The 22,476-nt window shown below is 39.3% G+C and overlaps 1 long non-coding RNA gene across 2 annotated transcripts in view; it reads left to right on the top strand.

Moving 5' to 3' along the window:
* LOC133274972 (uncharacterized) overlaps positions 1-22,236 on the top strand; it is a 197,754-nt gene extending 175,518 nt beyond the window's left edge. The window contains exons 3-4 of one of the 2 annotated variants that reach the window (XR_009745346.1): positions 5,246-5,392; positions 22,065-22,236. This is a non-coding gene — a long non-coding RNA (uncharacterized LOC133274972). Of the gene's footprint in view, positions 1-5,245; positions 5,393-21,506; positions 21,830-22,064 lie in introns of those variants that run through there. The other variant, XR_009745345.1, reaches the window with a different exon arrangement.
* Positions 22,237-22,476: the final 240 nt, after the last annotated feature.

The following is a 22,476-nucleotide window of genomic DNA, read 5'->3' as shown; positions in this document are numbered from 1 at the left end:
GTTGGAACAAGTCCAGAGGAGGCCACGAGGATGATCAGGGGACTGGAGCACCTCCCGTATGAAGACAGGCTGAGGAAGTTGGGGCTGTTCAGCCTGGAGAAGAGAAGGCTGCATGGAGACCTCAGAGCAGCCTTCCAGAATCTGAAGGGGGGCTATAGGAATGCTGGGGAGGGACTCTTCATTAGGGACTGTAGTGACAGGACAAGGGGTAATGGGTTAAAACTTAAACAGGGGAAGTTTAGATTGGATATAACGAAGAAGTTCTTTAAGGGTGGTGAGGCACTGGAATGGGTTGCCCAGGGAAGCTGTGAATGCTCTGTCTCTGGTGGTGTTCAGGGCCAGGTTGGACAGCTTTGGGTGACATGGTTTAGTGTGTGGAATCGCTTCCCATGGCAGGGGGGTTGGAACTGGATGATCTTAAGGTCCTTTCCAACCCTAACTATTCTATGATTCTATGTGCTGTACTAAAAGGAGAAAAGAAATACATGCTCATTGCTCCTTCACATTTTTTTCTGAAGTATACTGGAAACAGTTCATTCAGCTGTACTGTAGCACAGTTGACTAGATGAACAAAAAGCGATTACCAAAGCTGTCCTTTCAATTTGTAACTCATTTCCTCTGTTTCTCTGTTTCACAGTCTGTGTTGAAAAGGTTTATCCCCAGCTCCTAGACAAAGACAACTTGTGAATAACAAAGTCAATGTCAGAAATGTCTAGCAAAACGGAAAAAGGAAATGACTAATGAGAAAATCTCAGACAACCCTTATCAGGACCTATGGATAGTGGCTTTAGCAGTAGCAGTAAATTGGTGATGACATATGCTATAGCACTGCTTTTGTCACTTCTCCTGTGGCTGATTGTTAAGCTGTACTCTTTGGGAAGGATGTTAAGCTCATCTTCTGTGAGTGCATGAGTAGCTCACAGACATATCTAAGTCAAATATGCTGTTCTCAAACAGCATCCAGGGATCCCTGCTTTTCAAAGCAATCACAGACTTTTGTTGCTTAAATCTGGCAATTTGGGTAGAAACATCGCCTCGGTCACTACTGTGTATTATGTGAAACTAGAGCTACTCAGAAATGGTACTTGTTTGAAACTGGAGTATTTAGTTAGCTGCATGCCAGAGGGTTCTGGCATAACCTCACTTGGGCTGAATAATCTATTTCTTTTAAGAAATATCTGTGCCTTCATGCTTACCTATGGATGCAATCAAATCTGAAGTCACCTGTTGGACTGCATTTAATATCTAGAGCCATAAAATATTAGGATTATGGCTGCATTTGTAATAATGTCTCATAGTCCATTACTTTGAGACATCGCTGGTAGTGGAAGACATGGAAGTTTAAATGATTTCCAAGGGTCTGAGATCCAGGTGCAGCAGAATTGTATCAGTCAGACTTGAGGTGTTAAAATCTAATTGTAAGACTGGACAGTGGCTGAAAAAAAGAAATACATGAGATAGAGTGGGATGTAATGTAACAGTCTTACTGTTTATTTGGCTGCCCTCCTTTTGTCAAGTCTGTTTAGACTGCCAGGCAGAGAATTTGACAGAAGAAAATGCAGTAGCTCTGTCTTTATTTCTGACCAATTCTGCCCTTTCATAACAGATGGCTTAAAACACTTTGAGGTGAAGAGAGTGTAGGATGATGCATAATCAGACTACTCAAGATTTGTCTGCATGTTGCCTGATAACCAGCACTGCCGCCACTGTTGCTTCAAGTGGCCTCCTCTGCAGGTTCCCTCAGAGTACTGAAAGTTGCTTCATCTGAAAGATTTCATATTTATTACCATGTAATTCCCAGGTTTCTTCATGTTCATTCTTCTGCTTTTGAATATTTTGGAAGTCTTGTTGTCTTTACCATTATAAAGGGGGAGACCAAAATGTGACTCAGAACTTCTTGATTATAGTTGTCAATATTCAGGTGAGAATTTATTTAGTTCCTCTATATGAAGAACTTTAAACATTTGCTGAGACCCTTGAAATTCACTGAATTCAGTGAATTATCTTGCTAATGATGTGGAAGGCAAATGTATTTATTCAGATGGGATCAAAAGTTGTTAGCAATGCAACCTTAATTTCAGATATACCAAAGAAAACTAAACTTACTTGCTATAACTAAATTTATTTGGTATTTATTTACATCTCTGTTTAGACTCACTTTGCTTAAGTTATTCCTTAACAATGGAATAATAACGTCTTCAATTTATATGTAGGGTAAATAATGTGTTAGTGGTGTGTGTGAATGGGAGGGAAAATACAGAAAAGAGCAGCTTACCTTGATTTTCAGATCACTTATGAAGGTCTCAGATGAAACATCTGATTCCCTTTGAGACTCACCTTCACTAAACTTTTAATGTTCCAGCCAAGTTTTTAACAAGTACTGAATATCGCAGTAAACTGAGAATTGTGATAGTTGAAGCAGAAACTCTGTGGGCTATGAAGAACTGTAATGTCTTGTACCTTAAAAATAACTCTTGACCTGTCAGAGGAATTTTGAAACAACAGTCATATTCTGGAATAAAGTAATTAGTGTCAGTGTGGTCCTGTCCAGTCAGGAACTGATTTGGCTATGCTTTCTCACAGCTCTTGTGAAATTATGCTCCCCTCCCAAGCAGAGCAACTACTCTCTCCTTACGGAATTGGCTGCAATCAAGTTCTTCTTACACCTACCACACAGCACACCTTCTATCTGCCTGGGGTAGGAGAGACGCAGGACTGTGGCCACTGAGAACGGATGGCATGTTTCACTTCCACTCACAAACTACCAAGGTTTCACTCTTACCAGTGGCTAAAAAAAGTGTCTGTCTGCTCAAACATTGGCAATAACTAGTTAGTCTTTTAAGTACAAAGGCAGGATGATTTATGGGAATTTATTTTAAACTGGGGTTCAGAAGGTGAATTAGATGTTTAATTATATCTATACTGCTGCTTCTGCAACATGTAGCTATGCTGAGACTGTTATTCACATACCTTCTTGCATGCCCTTCTTATGTTAGCTTGATGATTGAGAGATATTACCTGTACCGTTGTTCTTTTCTGAAGGTATGGTAATCATGCAAGCTTGAATCTAGTTTCCCTAGGCCAGTGCTTAGAGTTTATGCAAATTGTGGTTTTCAAAGTGAAGAGACCCCATGACAGAATTAGACATTATTGAAGTGACAGAACTCAGTATTATGCTTCTAAAAGTCATACTCCAAGGGTTTGGGATCAGGGAGCCAATTGAAAACATGAGTATCCAAAATCACTGATTTGCATTGTGATCAACCTCATTTTAAAAGGCCCAGTGCTTATCTCCCGTCTAGATAATAAAAACAATGAGTTTTGTTGAGATTCTGATGTAAAATGCGTATGCAACTGAATCACAGAGCACTGATTTCTTTTTTTTTCTCCCCCATTTGCTTAGGCAGATTGAAATCAGTTCCTAAATGCAAAAGAGGAGATCTAAGTCAAGCCTTTCAGTGTTTGCCTGTTACTAATCTGGAACTTGATATATGTGACAGTCTTGCTATTCAGGCAATATCCATTTTGGTTCTTGCCTAGCCAATATGATTTTTTTAAGCCTTCATTTCCCTGTAAACATGCCTCGTTTAGATAAGAGAAATATTAGTTTCCTCTCCCTCCTGATCTACATGAGGAAATGTAGGTGTCACATCTTCCTTGGCACACTGTCATAGCAATTTATACAGGCACCTGCTATCATACACCTAGCTTAGTAATATGATTCTGTCCTTATGCATTCAAAGATACTCACTCTGTTTCTACTCATAAAGAACCTAAACTAAACAGCAGGCAGTACATGTGGGCTCAGGTTAGGTGATCCTCTCCTCTGTGTAGATTTTAAGCCATTTCACTTTTGTTCTTTTTTTACAGTGGAAAGGTTCAAGAATAAGTATAGCTAGTATAAACATACTGAACCCAGGAATGGGCATAATCATGAGTAGTTTAATATACATTAGAAGTCATGCCTGAAAGCTGTGATCTAACATGAACAGTCAATACGAAGTCTTTTTCCTTGTTTCCATGTGTCTTCCTATAAAATATTAAGAAATGGAAAAAACTCATGGTGTCTTATAATAGAGTATGTTGATGAGAATGTGATGGGAACAACCCCTGTCATCCATTTTGGTAATGCTTTTCACAAAGAAAGAAAAGGTGGTGATAGAATTCCTTGTTTGCTGCTATTCCAGCTACCAACCAGTAACAGTATAGTCTCGCATGATCCTTCTCAAATGCCATGAGGTCTGACATAGTTTTCCTCCTAACTTTCTCTTTAGAACAGCAAACAAAGAAGTCTTACAGTGTAAAACTTCATTTTACAAAGAAACAAAAGAGGGACTGGTTGTAGTTGTTCCCAGAAAACCAGCTGTTACTGCAAGTAACAAAACCAAAGGGTACTTTCCAACCCTTAGGTACTACAGGGATTTTGTTCCCTGTGACAGCAGGCACCTATTTCTATAAAATGTTAAGTGGCTTACGTATAGAATTCTACTGGGTTACTTAGGAGAGGAATACTTCTCATGTTATTCACTATAAGAATTGTTTGCCCTTTTATTTCTTTCAAGTATAGGATAAAGACTTTGCAATGTAAAGGACATCCTCCACTGCAGGATTAGGGTTTTGCTGAAATTCTGGGTCAAATGTATTTGGATCATATGGCAGAGAAAGCTGGGAGTATATATTTTATCAAAGCAGCATCACTGCACCAAAACACTTCGCCATGACTATTAATCCATTACAGAAGCCCTAATTCCAATTCCTTCTTCTGTAAACCCTGGTGCCTCTTAAATGACACAAGCCTGTCTTTCTGGAGAATGAACACAATACTTTATCTCTGTATTTAGTTCCTGAAACAGTCATTTGGATTTGCAAGTGCCCACCCTTTTGAAGAGCTTGTGGTGATATCTTGGCTCTGGTTTTGTCAGCATGCTTCCGTGTTAATGGTGTAGCATTGTTCCGCATGGGAGAGAGCTGCCACAGTATCAGCCACGATAAGAGTACAGTTGGTTTAGCCTCCTAGATTCCTGGGTGTTGTCTTTTCTCACAGAAGGAGGTAAAGTATTGGTAACCTTTCTCAAAGCTGAAGTGGCTGTCTTCCAAATGACAAGTTTTATTCCTGACAGGCCTCAAATGCAACTCACATACAGCGGGAGTCAAAAAGAGAGCGTTAAACAATAGATGACATTTAAAAAGAGCTAAGCTAGTAATTAAAAATATGGCCTGCAAATCACTTCTTTTCTTTTCCTAGTGGCAATTAAGAAGAACCTGTGGCGTCAGCCCAAAGTTCTGAAGAACCTTGGCTGGAAGCTTTGCAAAAGGAAGTTGACCTGAGATTTCTACAAGGAGTAATGAAGAGGAAGAACAAACAAGCAGAAATCACTGAAACCAAAAACAGGTGGGGGAAGAAACTTCAGAGAATGTGTATTTATCTTTTTAATGCTTCATCTGGCCTCTGACTCCAAAGATTGCTTAGGATGTAGGGGCTTTTGTTTGCTTGCCTTCCACCCCCCACCCCCCCACCCCCCCCCAAGTGCTTTGTCCGTTGCTGGATTTTAGTGTATATTCTGCTCAGGAGAGAAATTAACACATTAAATATTCGGAAAGATAGCTTTGTGTGTAGATGTCAAAGACTAGAAGATCAAAGTGACATTTCTTTGCACAAAAACACAGCATTGATTTTGTATTTCTGTATAAAGAAGATGAAGCTTAATATGTTAAGTGCCTGTTGTGGTCACTTGTGGTCATTTGGGGGCTACTGTAGAGCTTTTGTGTCTCCAGCATCTCTAAAGCTTGCCTTCAAACTAGCTGTGAAATGTTTGGTTCCATCCTGGAGTTGTCAATGCTGAGGTGGGTGCCTTAAGCTATTCTGTAGGGTGTGGAGGAAGTCTGGTTCTGCAGAATGGGCTTCACCAAGTGCCAGCACAGAAAGCATGAATAATTTAACACAGGACAAGTGTTTTGGTTTTGTAAAACTGCTTGACATGGCAAACTGAGAAACTCCAGTTCTGTGGTAGAAAAAGGGGGTTTTTTTTTTGATCTCACACTTAAAGTAACTCAAATAGAAAGCAGTTCTTAGTGAAGTAGAATATTATGAGTTACTGAAACAAAACAAAGGGATTTAATTTGCTTTGGATATATAAGAAAAGATTTATGCACTGTGAACTTCTTGACACTCTGATTTCTTCCCTCCCTCTCCCTCCCTGGTTTGGGATAAGGATTCTTTTGAAATGTTTAGATTTTCTGCAGGTTATGGAAACTATTTTATGCCTCATCCTGATATCATCACACTAGAACCATGGTCAAAAAAAGCTCTACTAGATCTTCCCTTTTGGATACAAAGTACCAAAACTAATAGAGAAGAATGTGATAGTGCTTATTCATCCTATGTATCCTTGAGAACTCCTTTGGTCTCATGAGATGGTTATACCTTTTTATTAAGCTGGTCTGTTGCAGTCTGGTACTTTAGGCCCCTGTGCTTTTTCTTGTAATACATTGATGGCACAGTGAACATGCTCAGCTCTGCGAGCATAGCAGCAAGAGCAAGATAGGGGTAGGTCATGTGGAAAAGGTGATGATCTTCTTTTTATGTCTGCTCCCTGTCAAGCAAATCTAGTGCTGCTGCTACAGTGAATAGTTGCCTGGGGGAGTGGGAGCTATCCCATCAGAAAGCAGCACAAATACGGCTGCTTCATGAGGGGCAAGCTGGGAGCTGCAGGTGACCGCAGTGCAGGCCTTTTCTCCAGCCCTCTACTCAATTAGAGATGGTGCCAAGCAAAGGGGGCACTGTATGTCCGGTACCAGGAATGCAGTTACGGCAACAGCAGATAAGGTGCCAGAACACAGCACCTGGAAGCTACAGAATACTTTGGGGGATGTGTTGAGCAGTGACATGTGGCAAGCATGGGGAACTGGGGGAGTCACGCTGAAACAAATAACCTTCTTGCATCAAAGAAAGCTTTGAAAAGAATTCAGTGTGGGAAGTAAGACTGGAGAGGAAGATGGTGGGATGGTGTTACTAATGGTAATCACAGTCCTCTCTATAGCGTGTGTTTAAATAGAAAGAAGGTAAATAGCCAAAGGAGCAAAAGTATTATCAGTTTTACTGCTCTTGGGCTTAAGGTGGGCGACATGCTTTTTGGAGAGGGGAAAGTTTCTCTTCAGTTCATGCACACTAGCTTGTTTGAATTCAGGATGTTTTGTAAAGCAGGATAAGAAGCTGACACAAACTTTTTCAGTGTCTTGGCATATTTTGGTTTTGCATCTGAAACAGCTCTTGGTCCCTGCTTACCTGTCTGTCTTGTTTCAAGGTGTCTGTCTCAAGGTTTCTTTGCACATGAACTCTGTTTTCAGACGCTGCAAATGGCCATGGAAATGTGACAGCTTAGGCTTTGAACTTGAAGCAAAACATATCCTGGTCATTTATATATACAGTACATGCTTCTGTCTGCCAGAACATGTTAGTAAAATCATAACTGTTTGAAATTCCACAAAGCATCAATTTGATTTTCCCATGTGGCCTCTCTGAGCCTAGAAGCTCAATGTAACCTTAGAAAAATAATTCTATACCCTGAACATGTCATTCTAGCTCAGGATTACTTATGTTTAATGCAATTATTTTTTGATGGGTCTGTTCTCAAGGGTACATTTGATCTGTTCCCTCAATTACCTGAATAAAAAGCACCTACTTGCTTTTTCTTCTCACTGCTAGAAGAGCAACAGGCTCACTTGTTGTGTCAAACTCACAAAACATTCATGGTAAGCTATGAGACAAGGTAGGAGAATCTGCCCACTTATCAGTCAAGTGCCGTGCCTGGCTTTGTTTTTATCTTTTTCTCATACTGAGCAATACCATCCCGTTACTCTCTATGTAACTTTCCCTTATTGTTGACATCTATTTTTTTTTCCCCCAAATATATGAGACTAGGATGCAGATAATGCACAGATTGGTTCAAGTAGAATGGAGATCAGCAAGCAGTATGTGATCGCAAGAAGAGAGGCGATACATTTTCACACACATATATGCACACATCCTCTTTTAATACTCTGTTTTTCACTCATGATGCCTGCCTTCTTTTGTAGTAACGCACAAACCAGAAGCCTTGAGGTTCAGCTTCACAACTGAGAAACCTAGATGTGGCTGCTGTCTGTGTTCTGTTTTTTTCAGAGTAGTCATAATCTTGGTCAGAATTTTGAGCTAGAACAATTAAAGCTACAGTTTCAGTCTGACAAATTTAGCTCTTACTGTTAAGGATTTTACTGTGGCTGTTTTTCTTACCATTTTATAAGACAGCTGACTGCAGAGCCCATCAAGTCTTGTAAGATCAACTAGCTGTCAGTGCATCTCTTTGCCTCTCGCCATAAGTGATAAAGAATGTTTTTGTAGGTTGGTGAAGGTAGAAGGGCTTATCTGAGAGACTGACAAGGTCAGTTCCTGCATCTAGTGTGTGTATAATTTAATCAAAGTGGATTTAATATGAGGACTGTACAGGATCCCTCCAAAGAATAGCAGGGAAAACCACAGCTGCTGGTCCTCTTTGTAAGTCACTGGGTGTTGCTTTAGGATACAACACTTGCCCTTTAACTTTGAGTACATTTGGATGCATAACATAGATTCAGAGAACAAGATTACAAGAAGACTGGAGAAGATTACTTAGTACTAGAAGGACTAGTATTAAGTAGTCTTTTCTTTTAGTTCAAGGGAACTTGTATCTTACAGCATGGCTTATAGGTTATAGAAGGTCTCCAAGGAATCCCTCAGTGAGATTTTCTGTTTCCTCCTTTCCTGTTTACTCCATCTTCCATTCCCTGTTTTAGCATCAACCGTGAAAGATGATGGTGAAATAATATTTACCTGAATCTGAGTAATTTATAAAAGCCAAGTCAGGACAAGACACCTTCACTGTATCTATAGTCAGTTTTACAATAACTTTTGTGTGCGTGTGCATGTGTGTGTGCATAGATGCTAATCTCTGTCATTATAGGTATATGCCTATCTAGCTATATTATAGGTAGATTAACATTTTTCCCTGACTGCTATTTGCTTATCCCCAGTAATATGAGCACCTGCATTTGAAAAACATCTCCTGTAATCAGAACTATGTGTGGATTTCTTTGGAGCAGTATAGGATCTGGTTGGATGTCTGTGCTACCTTTCACAAGTTATTTGGTGTGGGGCTGTAGGCAGCACTGGTCTGTGCTGTGGACATAAATTTGCTTGCTTTGTCATGGTTCCAGCAAAAGAAATTTCCAAGCTTTAGGCACAAAGGCAATGACTTTAAGAGGAGAATGAAGAGGCAATAATTTTCAGATATGCCTATCTATTTCACTTCCTCAAATGGATATCTTGTTATAAATAACTACATAATATTTCCATCACAGCCACTAATGTGCAGGGTTTACAGTATATATTCAAGTTTAATGGATTTCAGTTTACCCTTGAGAGAAGGGCGAAGTCTCAGTAGGGCAACCTGACTTCCTTTAGACGAGATATAAGCAACAACTGTGCAATTGCAGAGCAGGTCTAAAAATAGCTTTCTGGCAGTACAGTACAAAGCAGTGAAGTATAAAAACAAGATACTGCAGTTAGCTTCTCACTGGAGATTTTCTCAACTTTAATTCAAAGTATAATGAAAGAATCTATGTAACGTATAGGTACATAAATGTTTCTATTACAGAAGTTGACTGTATTTAATGGAGTTGCACCCGCCCAAATTGACTCAGATTGTATGAGGGAAATGACAAGGTGCCACAGTACAAAAGCATTCTGTTACAGTAATAACAGTAGATGCTCAGAGCAGTTTCAGCAACTGTAACTAAATCTCCTCCTTTCTGCCACTAAAAAATAATAATAATGAAAAGGGTGGTTTATTGCCACAGAAAAAATTACTAAGAGGCAAAGACAAAACTGGATCTATTTCTGTAGAAGATCTTCAGCTTTCATTAGTAGCCACCTCAGCACTCTTTCAGCAGAGCTCCTTCCATCATTTTGGGCAAGGGGGAGTTCAGTCCAGGTGACACATGGTTCATTGATCACAGGAGTCAAATAGGCTGTTACACTTCCTAAGCACCTTGCTTATTTAGATAAGAATGAAAGCCATTCATTGGCGTGGTTGAAATTAAATGAGCATCCTATTGAACCTTGGATCAATTGTATATCATGTTGATGTACTGGTTTCCAAGCAGATTTTGATCAGTGAACTCAGCTCTCCAACATTTCTCACACTCGCCTTTTAACTGAGAACACAAAGTGTATTGATCAGAATTGCCTTATAGACAACTTAATGTGACTTGATAGAACTGATAGTCTGGTAATCACACCTCAAACACAATTATAGTCAAGTAGGATGTTTTTTATTGTTTTTGTTAGTTAATTTTGCCGTTTGTTATGAAATCTGTATGTTTACACTGATGTCTTGGCTGCATGACCAGTGTATTCAGACTTCATGCATAAATGCGCCTGCAGTAGCCATGTACAGAAAAAGAAAGGTTTATTCTCATTTTTCAACTTTTCTGAACCCTTGATGTTTAGCTGGCTCACAGGTCACCTGTTGTTCTTAAAAATGTGCACCAAAAAGTAGTTATCTTGACTTGAAACCACACATACTCATTTTCAGTTCAGAAAGGTGCCCTGTAATCAGAGTATTGCCTTCTAGCACTGAAAATGCTAACCTTAAAAGGCATTTGAGTGACAATCCACAAACTTTACCTTCAGTGAAGAGCCTGGGCAATTACCTAGCTGCATCAAGACCATAAAGAGGGGTTTTTTTCTGTTCTTCATCAAATGGTACATAAGTTTAATGATTACTTTCGTTACGAGTTATCCAGATACACATGCTTTATTATTTACCATTGTAGAACATAGGGTATGTATTTGCTCCTCTCACATGCACGTGCACACCAGTAAGCCTACCCCTTAGCTGTATTACTAGTCTCTGGCTATTGGACGCAAACACATCTCAGTACATTGTTCTAAGAAGGCTGTCACTCCTTTTCCTTCTCTCCCCTCCAGAACTGAAGCTTGTAGGAAAAGAAACATGAATAGTTCCAAAAGCAGATTTTCACGCACAAATCTGGGGCAGCAGGGGTGGTGGTGTTTGTTATTTCTCCTGAACTGTTTGTTGCTCTGTAGAAGTTGGTATGAGTGGAGCAGTTTTTCTTTTATTGCCAAAGGAAGGGCTAATGGGCAATATGCAATAGAGTGGACCTTTTCCACTGGTGTTATAATAGTCAGAGGTGGTGCCTTTAGACACAAACATCTACAAGCTTTTGGTTCTCCATGTGGAGGCAGATGCTCAATGAATGTGAATAGCCGTAAGCTGCAGTGAGATCGCTGGCATTAGAGCAAAGTGAGTCAGCTGAGTCAGCTCATGGGGACCTATGGAGTACATTCATGAGCCATGTACATTCCAATTGGGCCAGAAGAATGAATTCTGGCCAAAGCTGACTGCAGCTCTGAAGACAGATATGCTCACTTGGCAGTTGGAGGTCCTACCTCCCAGTAGCTGTTTTGAAAATTAGGAGATCACACGCAGTGGACTTAAAGAGTTCCTTAACATCAGCTTGGTGTGAATGCATAAGGCCTGTTGTATAATGCATTTTCAAAAACCCAAGGTATGGCATGTATTAGTAGCGTGGAAGGGGGGAATAGTGTATGGGTATACTTTGAATTTAAAAGGAAATAAATCTAAGGAATGAAATTTTAGAACAAGTTTCAGTGCTACTTTTCAAAGAGCTTGATGTCACAGGGATGTCAGGAATCCTTGAGTTGTTCTCCTGGCTTCAGCAGAAATGCAGAAACCATGGTATGTGAACAGGCAAAATAATTAGCTTGTAATGAGCTAACCTCCTAATTCTGGACAGATACTGGTTTGATATTTCTTAATTTCTTAACTGTATTAATTTTTACTTTGGATGTTGATGGCATAACTCAAAATTCGAGTTAGTCCTTCCTTCTGGCTGTTGTATATAATCTTACTTATTTCCATCTTTATTACCCTTATATTAGTTGCAAAATCTAATGTTGTTCAAGGGTCTGTCTATTATTTTACATTAAGTTTTCTGTTTTCTTCTTAGGAGCTTGGTGGCTCACGCTGGCAGCATGAATAAGATGTTAAGGGGAAGTGGGGGAGGGACAAGGCTGAAAAAGTGTTAAGACCCCCCCAGCAGAAACCTCATGAGCCAGAGTGAAAATCCTTTCACAAAGTCATAGTCTTTCTGAAGTGTTGCTTTGCGGTTTTTTTTTGGGTGCCTGAAACAGGGACTCTGCCTCTTCTGAGAACTTTGGAAACAACTGGTAAAATAAAGCAACACTGATATAATAAAGCAACAACAAAACTTCTGGGGTCAGATAACAGTGTTAGAATTTCTGTTTTAATTTGAAGGACGTTTCTGATTTTCCTGAGGAAGAAATGAGGAACTTGATGGAAAATGCTTAAAACCAGGTCTTAAAACTTTTGAATACATTGTTTTTCTGAAACATCTGTTAAGACTACGGGAGCTTGGCTGTGGCTTCTCCACATTTGACTTTGGTGAAATGGCTTTTTATTCCCCTTGACCATGTTCTTTTAACTTGGGACTCATATAAAAATATTGCTGTGCTGTGTCTGAACTGATATTTAAATAAAATATGTATTTTTAAGATCATCATCCATTTAATACTCCAGCTAAGTAAAATAAAGCATGAAGCAAAGTTTTTAGTTTATCATTAAAAAGTGTTTCTGAATTCTCAGTGTCCGGAGATAGAGTGCTGAAAGATGCTGAGTAAGTGTTTGGGAAGCATAACTGGTCATATCTGAGTTGTTTTTCATTGCTGCTCATTCAATATAGGGAACACATAGCTTATTTGCATTGCATTACGTTTTGAACCACCAGAATCATAGAATGGTTTAGGTAGAAGGGACCTTAAAGCTCATCCAGTTCCAACCCCCTGCCACACGCAGGGACACCTTCCACTAGACCAGGTTGCTCCAAGCCCCATCCAACCTTGTTTTGAATAATAAAGAGAAGAGTTCGTTTTGCCTCTATTGCTTCTGCTCATCACAGAGTAGTAGGTCTTTGGTTTATGGCCTGGCTATTTAAAAAATCTCTGAAGTTAAGGGTGGCAAATTGAAAAGGATATTATGAGTCAGAACCAGATTCAATAAAGCAAGTAGGTATCTGAAGTGGTCTTTAGCAGCATTTTTATGTGGTTTTTGTGTATTCAACAAACAGGGCTATATGTTTATTCCTCTAATAGGTTTATCTTTCTATGGAGTCACCTGAAAGTTATCACAATCTTTATACAGCGTATTGTGTGTTTAAACAGCAGAAGCAAACACGATGCAAATTTAACACTCTTCAGTGCTAAAATTAAGGATTATTTCAACATAATGCAGAGCTTTTTTTACCTTGCTTGCTTCCTGTTTCAGCTTGGCAGGAGGCAGATGAATGTCAGAGATCAAGTCTTTCACGGCAGAAAAAACATTACAGAGCAAACTCCTCAAATATGTCCTTTTTACCCCTGAAATCTGTCCGATATTCACCTATATTTCTGAGTAGAAGCATGCCTTTCAAAATACAGTATGGGATAACTCATATAGCGTTGCATGTCCAGCAGCAGGTATATAGCCACCTAACGCTTCATTGTCAGAGCTTGACTTCACAACTATGTTTAATGTATGTGATGTCAACTGTACATGAATACGTGACGTCAAAGTATATTTGTTGATTCATGCACTCACCTAGTCTAATGTGTGAACTCCTTCCAAGATTTCAGCCTCAAGTATTATACCTCTTCTTTATTATGCAGACTAAGACAAATTTTAACTGGCTGCTCCCTTAAAATGCTGTTGGTTTGTGACCTGAAATTTGTACTAGGATTCATTTCCCTAAGCCTTGAATCCTATCCACATTCAAAACTCTGATCCTGAGCACCCAGCCTTGAGAGCTTCCAGGCTCCCCTTTTTCCTCTTCTGCTCAAGAGGACATAAATCCACAGCTCCCACCTTGAACAGGTGGCCAGCTGCAGCTTGGATCATTAGTTGTCATAAAACAGAGTGGGTTCTGACTGGCTGAAACCTCAGAAAACCAGGCAGTTTTTTTTTGTACATGGAGAAATCAGACATCTGTTGTGCTGCTAGCACCTCAGGTGGGTAGTGTAAAGCCAGCCTGGGTGTATCTACCCTGCAGAGCAATTGAAGGCAACTGAGGGGTTTGAAAAGTGATTGCAGTAAACTATTGATATGCACTGTAAACAAACTCAAGTAAATTTAAGCTGCCTACTTGAGTGGTGGTGGCAGTCATGTTTTTATAGCTGCCTTGTAAATATGACCTAAGTCCTTGTTCAGATTTGGCCTTTGATTGTTTACCTCTCCACTGTTTTGATTAAAAGTAAGGCTCCATTTACTCTTTAAACATGGTGCCTTTGAATGCCTTTCTCTCCAGATAAGAAGATTGGCTCATGTTTCAACATAATTGGTTTTATAACACTTTTTATCCTTCAGTCAAGATATTAACTCTTTTTCCCTGCTGAATATTTAGTTATGGTATGTACAACACAGTTTGAACCATTGCAATTTCTCCTGAATGTCTTTCTGCTCTAATTTATGCTTTTGTATAGCCAAGCTGCAAGTGCAAAAACTAAACGTCTGATGCCATCTCAGTGCTTGCCTTTCTCGCTTGGTGCTCTACCGTGAAATTGCTCCAATGTTTCTTTTCTCTGTACTGAGGGCAAAGGCTGAGGGAAACAAAGTGGACATACTGTAACAAAGATCAAACAGCGAGTGTTAACAGTATTTCCTGTGTAAATATAAATGTTGATGAATGAAGCATGGATCAAAGTGTCCTGAATATTACAAAGCCTAGCTGATTGAATCTTTAGTTTAAAAGGAATTGGTACTTAAGTCTGAGAAATTACACCCCTAAAAATGTTCTGCAGAATATAGTGAAAAATTGCTTCCATCTATAACATTTAATGCATAAGTAGCAGTTTTGGCAAAGGGTAAAATGTCTGTTGGAAACAGAAGGGAAGAAGGAAATCTTTAACTGTCAGGCATCTGAACAATAAAGTTGCAGTTCTGGACATTTAAAACAAAAGACACCATTTTTTTCCTGCCTGAGCCTTATTGTTTGATATTTTTTCCCAATCATATTGTGATTATGGATGCTACATTCACAAGTTTATTCATAAGCCTATTTTGTAGGTTAGCTCTCCCCTTTCCTTCCAGGCTCTCTGTTTCTAATGCTTAAAACTTCTAAAGTAATTGCTGTTTGGAAAAGTAATGAGCTTGATTTTTTTTTTCCTGAGCTCTCTGATGAAGTCCAGGGAGAAAAAGGAGTGCCCAAAACCTTTGAAAAGAAAGGTTTTCATGTCTTTTTCTGACTTTCGGAGATATTTATTGCAGCTCGAAATCTTGACCAGCAGGTCATGGACTGAGAGCTTCTTCCACGTAGAACCTTTCATTTATGGCATCACTCTTAAACAAGCTTACTTCTTTCTACCTCTTTAAGAATAGGTTTTATAAGCCAGTTCCATATTAGTTAGTGTCTCCATATGCAAGTGGTCTTTCTGATACACCTTAAGGTGAATGAGAGCACCGGAATGTAGGATGATGGTTAGAGTGTCTCTAGATTTTAACTGGCTTCCTGATCCCTCTGGATTTAGAGGGATCTCTCTGATTTAGAGGGATCACCTTTACTCTTGAGCTAGGCTCTGTGCAGCAGAACAGCAGCACCACTCAGCTCCTTGAGAAAAGTTCTTTGTGCCTTTGCATCAGAGGGAACACCGTGTCCCTTGTTCGGGGTTCAGTGCTTACCTACTGGAGAGAAGAAACACTGTAGTACAACTTAGGCCAGAGACTCAAAAATGCAAGAAACTAAATCTTACCTCCATGGGAATTTCTATTTCTGAAAGCAATAAATACCAGATTTTATCTAAAACGTAGCTGCTGCTATTACCCATACATGTCAAAGACATGGATGTCAGCATATAACTTTAATAACAGACAGCATTATACTGAACTTGTGTAATTATGCAGCAAGCCACAAAATGCTCAGTGGAAATCCCTGCTCATTGGAAGTCTGTTTTTTCTAAAGTTTAAACTGCTGGATTTCCTCCTTTGCACTGGATGCTGACACCAGCAGTCCAGGGGCAATCCATAGGCTGAGATATATTGATGAAAACTTTGGGCTGTAAAAGCATTAATGATGGAGCAAAGGTATTGAAGTGCAGTCTGTGGGCAGGAAGGTCTGCAGTTAAGCAGACTTACCATTTGCAGAGATTAGTGCAGGGAAAAATAAATTATTGGCAAAATGCTCCAGTCAGTTGGAACATTTCACTGGAAGGCAGATTACTGCTACTTCTTTATTAACTTTGAAAACTAAAATAAGTCTGCCCTGAGGATGCTGGCTGAGGAGATCAGAATGGTGCTGCTGAGACTGACCCACTGCTGCTTCAAGAAGAATCTAATAAAGTTAATGCTGGAGGTGGTATTTCAGAAGCGGTTGTAAAGGTAACTGTCAGAATGCCCAGGAAAGCAAAAACTCCAGAGACTGTACCAGAAAACAGGAATATGAATATGTGAAGCTGGTGGTGAAAAGAGGAGAAAATAGAAGTTTAATTAACAACATAATTGGGTTTTAAAATCAGTTCAGCCCTTCATTAAAAGGTCGTTTGAAACTCGTAGTGAAAGAAATGTGTCTTCAAATATTCTAGCATACACTGAAGCTGTAAGCAGAATAACCACAAGGTGACTAGAAAGGGAATGGCTTGAGAATATATCACAGAATCATGACATTTTGAGACAGTTTTTCAGCTATTCTAAGATGCTGTAACTCCGTTGACTTCTCTAGAAGTGTATTCATTTCCATGAGCTGCAACTGGGAATGGAGGTAGGGTTGTTGAGGGGAGGATAGAGACATTTCTCTATAAAACTGGTGGGATTGCATCTGGAATGCTAAGTCCAGTTGTGAGCCTGCCTGTATGAGGCACGGACATATTGGAGTGGATCCACCAAAGGGCCGCAAAGATGATGGAGGAGTTAGTATCTGATACATGAACCGGGGCTGAGAGAGCAGGGACTATTTAGCTTGGAGAAGAGAAGAATAAAGGGGAATCTCAGCAATATGCTTAAGTCTTAAATATCTGACGGGAGGGAGTAAGGAAAAATGAAGCTTGATTCTTACCAGTGGTGTCCAGTGAAAGGGCAAGAGACAATGGATACAAGAGAACTCCATTTAAGTGTAAGCAGCACATTTTTTGCTGTGGCAGTGATCAAACACTGAAATGGTTGCTCAGGGAGACCGGAGATTCCATCCTTGGAGACACTCAAAACCCTGGATAAGATCCAGAGCCACCTTCTCTAACTGACTCTGCCTTGAGCAGCAGCACTGGTTTATACTCTAGGCTTGGTAGGGACTTTGCAACCTGATTTTCTGGAAAGCTGATAAGCAAGGGTGTGAAGGAAGTGTCTGGGTTTTTTCTTTGCTTCTGATATGCTTTTGGAAGGTCAGCTTTTCTAGAACTACAGATAGCTTTAGAAGTGTTTAACAGGCATGTGGGAAGAAATAAAAAGTCATTTCAATTGCAGATTGGAAGTTCTTGGAGCAGCTACTGTGCTTTTTTCAGCTCTTTCAGCCTACATTGCGCTCTTATGGTGCTGCCAAAATGAAAGAGGAAATGAAGAAAAAAAGACTGAAGTAGCTGCTAGACTGAGTAACCTCCTGTAGGAAATGTAGGGTATGCTAAATGGCTTGGAGAAGATAGCACAGGCAAAACAGGGCATACACTGAGTAGGAGGCAAGATAGATTGTTGTCTCTTCTAGTCACAGAAAAAAATCACACAAGTCATTGGAAGACGTTCTTTTTCCTTCACGGGTAGTTGTACAGAGGTCTAAAGCATTCAAGTTTGACCCCGTGCTTCCTGGAAAGTAAAGTTACTGTTAGTTTTTGAGGCACATAGGGTTGGAATTTTGTTAATGTGGGACTTGGAAAAAGAATCCCTGGTTTAACCTTCAAGTCTAACGTTCTGTCTCATCAAAGATGATGCCACCTGTTCTGTAGCACTCACTGTAACAGGATTTATCGCTAAGCAGAAATGCAAGAAAAGGAGTCTCTGCTGTTCAGCCCAGTGAGGCACATAGCCCATCTAAGAATTTCCTTCTTTCACTCTGGATGCAAATGTTTTTGTAATGCATTTGTTTCCACAACATTTCTTTAAGGTGTTGTGGGGAAGCCTTGCAGCCCTCTTGCTGTACAGCAAGAAAGCAGACTTGGCATCCTATGAGTAAGTTATGATGTGCTGGCTGTATCTCTTTGGTAACTGGGGTCCTAACTCAACGGAGAAATCCATCTATAGCAAAGGCTGTGTAAACTGTCGTAGTGGTCTGACCTTGGCTGGCTACCAGACATCTACCTGCCTGCTTTCTCATTCTCCCTCTCACCAGGACAGGGAGATGAAGTAAGATAAAAGAGAGCATGAGCCAAGATAAATGCAGGGACATCACTTAACAGTTACCATCATAGGCAAAACAGGCTTGATTTGGGGCAAAACTAATCTATTGACAACTAAAATAGAGTTGGATGGAAAGGAACAAAGACAAAAAATGAAAATACCATCCGCCGTGTCCCTCATTTCCAAGCTCAACTCTCTCCTTCATTCCCGACTGCTCTACCGCCTCCATCTCCCAAATGCCACAGGGGGTGGTTAATGGGAGTTTGAGTCAGTCTGTAACAGTTCCTTTCTGCTAATCCTTCATCTTCACACTTTTTCCATGCTCCAGTGTGGGTCCTGTGCATGGACTCCAGTCCTTCCGGATAAACCTGCTCCACTATAGGTTTTCTTTCAGGAAATAATCCATTTGCTCCAGTGTGAAGTCCCACGTTAGCTACAGGGTGGATATTTGCTCCACCCATGACTAGGTGTGATTGCTGTTTTGGAAAGAGTCAATATTTCTTTCCCATTTGAATTTGGAACTGTAAAAATGCTCTCTGAATAGACAGAAAGCGGTAAATGATTCAGGTGGGTTAAACCATTAGTTGCAGCGTTGAGAAGTAGGGAAACTTCTTTCCTGGAGAAAAAAGATTTCACCACCACTGTAAAAGAGTTTCCTGTTGGAGCAGAAATATGTAGCAGAATGTCGCTGTCTCAAATCAACACCACACTTCCAATATTCAAGTGCAGTAAGTCAGTAATCTTCCTAGCAGAATGCCATGCCCTTCAATATAGTCCTTCCAGAGCTGAATTTGACCTGAAACACCTTTATTATTATATTTTTAATTATTTTTATTATTCTCTTTTTAATTATTGTTGCCTATTTATTAACTTAGTGTATTGCAAACCTCCAGCCTGAAGAAGTTCCAACTCGGAAATGAGCAGCACAAAAGCCTTGCTGAATGTTAACTTGGTTTTATTGCTGAAGTTGAACTGCATTATCTGGTTTGCTACAAATAAGACAACAATTATTTCTAACCCTGTGGGGTGTGTTGATTGGCAAGTGATAAATATCTCATAGAAACAATTTCTTTGGAGCACTTACAACGGCCAAAACCCAATGATTAATTGATTAGTGTCTGTTCTGGAGATAAGAAGTCCATAATTTATTTACAGTTTTAGCCTCAAAAGCTCATTAGAGGGTGGAACATAAAAGTCAGTGTGTTGCTTACATTGTTTTATTGCAAAAAGAGGGTGTTGCTGTAGTTTAAATAACCAAACAGTGATGACCATCTTTCCGCATCCATTTATCAGAAGAAAACAGTGCAGATAGCGAATGCAGTCTGCTGCTTCTCAAAAAAAACCAAAACAAAACAAAAGAAAAATAAAGCAAGAAAATGGTAAAGAAAAAAAAACAAATACAGTGATGAAGAAAACTACAGAGGAGGGAATGAGTCTGGATTCCTAATGAAAATCCTGGCTTTTCTGAGGGAGAATGCTTATATCCGTTACACCCCTCTTGGGATTCCTATAATGTCTGATTCTTAGATTATCACACCTCTCCTTTTCACCTGTATAATAAGAAACCTACCATCTTCTGTGTTCTAAATTCCAGGTTGCATTCAGGTGTTGCTAACCTTATATTGTTGTGCATAAACAGTAGAGTGTTTGTTTCTTGCAAATTTGACCCTTCTGTTTTAAATGAAAGACGTTTCTTTGAAGGCTGATACCCATTTCCTGAGCTGTCACAAAATCCTGGTTTTATTTCAGGATATACTCCTTGCATGACTTGACCCTTATGTTCTTCACAGGATCAGATGGTGTCACTGCCTTGACTACTGCTTCCCAGCTCTGAGGACATGTATTTTTTAGGGCAGTGTAGAAGGAAGAACTGGTGTGTGCATTTTTGCATGTTGTGTTTTCCATGGTACAGATGCCTAAGGGACTTAGAAAATCTGGTTTGCAATGAATACAAGGATGACTGTAGTAATGTTTCTTTAGTTGCAAGCAGCTATTCTTTTAAAGCTGAACTGAAAATAGCATTTTTTTTCCTTTTTTTTTAATATCCAGGAGTTGATTTTTCATTGATAAGGTGAATAATTGTACTGTAATAAAATGATGGCAGTAACAAGAATGCTTGATATTTGTGGGGATAGAAGGGATAGAACCTGTCCTATGGAATTGCATCAGAAAATAGCCAGATTTCATGAAGAAGAGATATTAAAGGGATAGTGTGTCGCATAAACTGTCACAGCTCCTTTTTAACAGCTCAGCACAAGAGGATGCATAAGAAGCAGCAATGTGTGGAAGAACAGGCTTTGCTCATTGTTTCAAACATAAGCAATGGGCCAGCTTAATTTCCACATCCAATATATATGGGCAAACTTTCAGAGGGTTTATTTTTTATCCAATGAAATTAGGAATCAGCAGTTTTATGCATCAAATTTCATGCTGGCTAAACCAATTCAAGTGAGAAGTAAAATCAAAATTGGCTGTCTTTCTTTCCTTTTATGGCTTTTTATCTGCTTAGTAGTTCAGTGTCTCTGTTCTGGTTCCTTCACCTCCTCTCTTCCCTTGAATATTAAAAGCAAAATATATAAAAATTTAATTACATTCTCCAGTCTTCTTATTGTCATCCACTCAATGAAGAAATACAAACCCCAACATCTGATCATAAACACTGGCTGCTTGCATTAGTTCATTAGATCAAGGAAAAGAGCATAATAGTACCTGACCAGCATTAGATAATACACACATAAAGCTAACATAGCCTTTTCTTTTGTTTCCATTAAACATGAATTTTTAATAAGAAACTTACTAAAATTAAGTCTATTCAGGAACAAGCAGTAAACCCACCAGTATTCATTTGATAAGCTTAGGGTAGTGCACTCAACTGTAATGAACTGAGTATTCTGTATAATTTCATCATTCTATTCTTGTACTCAGAGAACACTGAGAATGTTGTAACACGAGCAGAGTAAAATAGAAACAGAACTCTCTGGAAAGGGCAGTTAGTAAATACTGTGCTCAAATGTTCTTCTTAAGTCTGCTGTCTTTTCTACCTCCTCATAATTTCTCTCTAAAATTTGTATACATTTTCAGGTGAATGTTTTGAAGTTGACACTAAATCAGTGTTTCTTGGAGAGTGGAAATGCTTTTTATCCCTTATAATACATAAAATCATCCCGAGTGTGCAATAAATTTCCATTACGGTGCAGCATCAGTGAGACTTGGATCATCTAGAGAGATCTGTCACTAAAGCAAATAGCTAACTAGCAGAAGTGCTGTGTAGCTCTTGACTGTAAATGATTATGAGATTGTAAATGGATTTACAACATTGATTTTGCATAATATCATGAAATACAGTATAATGTGTTCCTTTCTTCTTTCCATGTTCTATAACAGAAGTTAAATACCACACTGACAGTACCATTGTCTTATGGGTTAGAGAGATTAATATGTGTGCCTCCATTATGTAAATAATAAAAAGGTAGGAATATGTTTAGGCCAATTAAAAATGTTACTTTGATACATGCTAAAAAGTTGCATTCACGAAATAGATTTTGCAGGACTTTGTGTTTCATCAGTAGGCACTACCAGAAATTAAATGTGTTCCTCACAGAGCACTTAAACATTATGTTTTATTTTCCTCCTTTACAGACCGCACCAGATCCCATCGGTGTTAGACTGACAGTTTCATCAATACCTGTCACAAACTGTATGTACATGTGTTTCCTTAATACATGTTTACTAATGGGGCTTGATGCTTTTCTTGGCCTAATTGATTATGTCTATCTGAACTGACTGGATTTTCTGGTTCAGAAAATGTAGTCTGAAAAATCTTCCTTTAATACTTCTTAACTGAGATGCTACAATATCAGCCTCTAGTGGGACGTTGTTGGCATTTCTGGTGATGGCAGTGGTAGGTGAAAACGTTAATAATGCCATGAAATGGGGTTGGTGTTTTGCCACTCCTGTGCCAGTCTTTTCCAAAGAGAATTCTGTTCCTCTGATACTCTGTGAAATACTAGAATTGTTTCTTACTATTTTGGGAAAATTGCTAGATTTCTGT

Source organism: Pezoporus flaviventris, unplaced genomic scaffold, assembly GCF_033815535.1.
Source record: "Pezoporus flaviventris isolate CSIRO_AGI_PZ_B2104156 unplaced genomic scaffold, CSIRO_AGI_Pfla_v1 ptg000037l, whole genome shotgun sequence".
NCBI classification, from domain to species: domain Eukaryota; kingdom Metazoa; phylum Chordata; class Aves; order Psittaciformes; family Psittacidae; genus Pezoporus; species Pezoporus flaviventris.
This window is presented reverse-complemented; position numbering and strand designations above follow the sequence as displayed.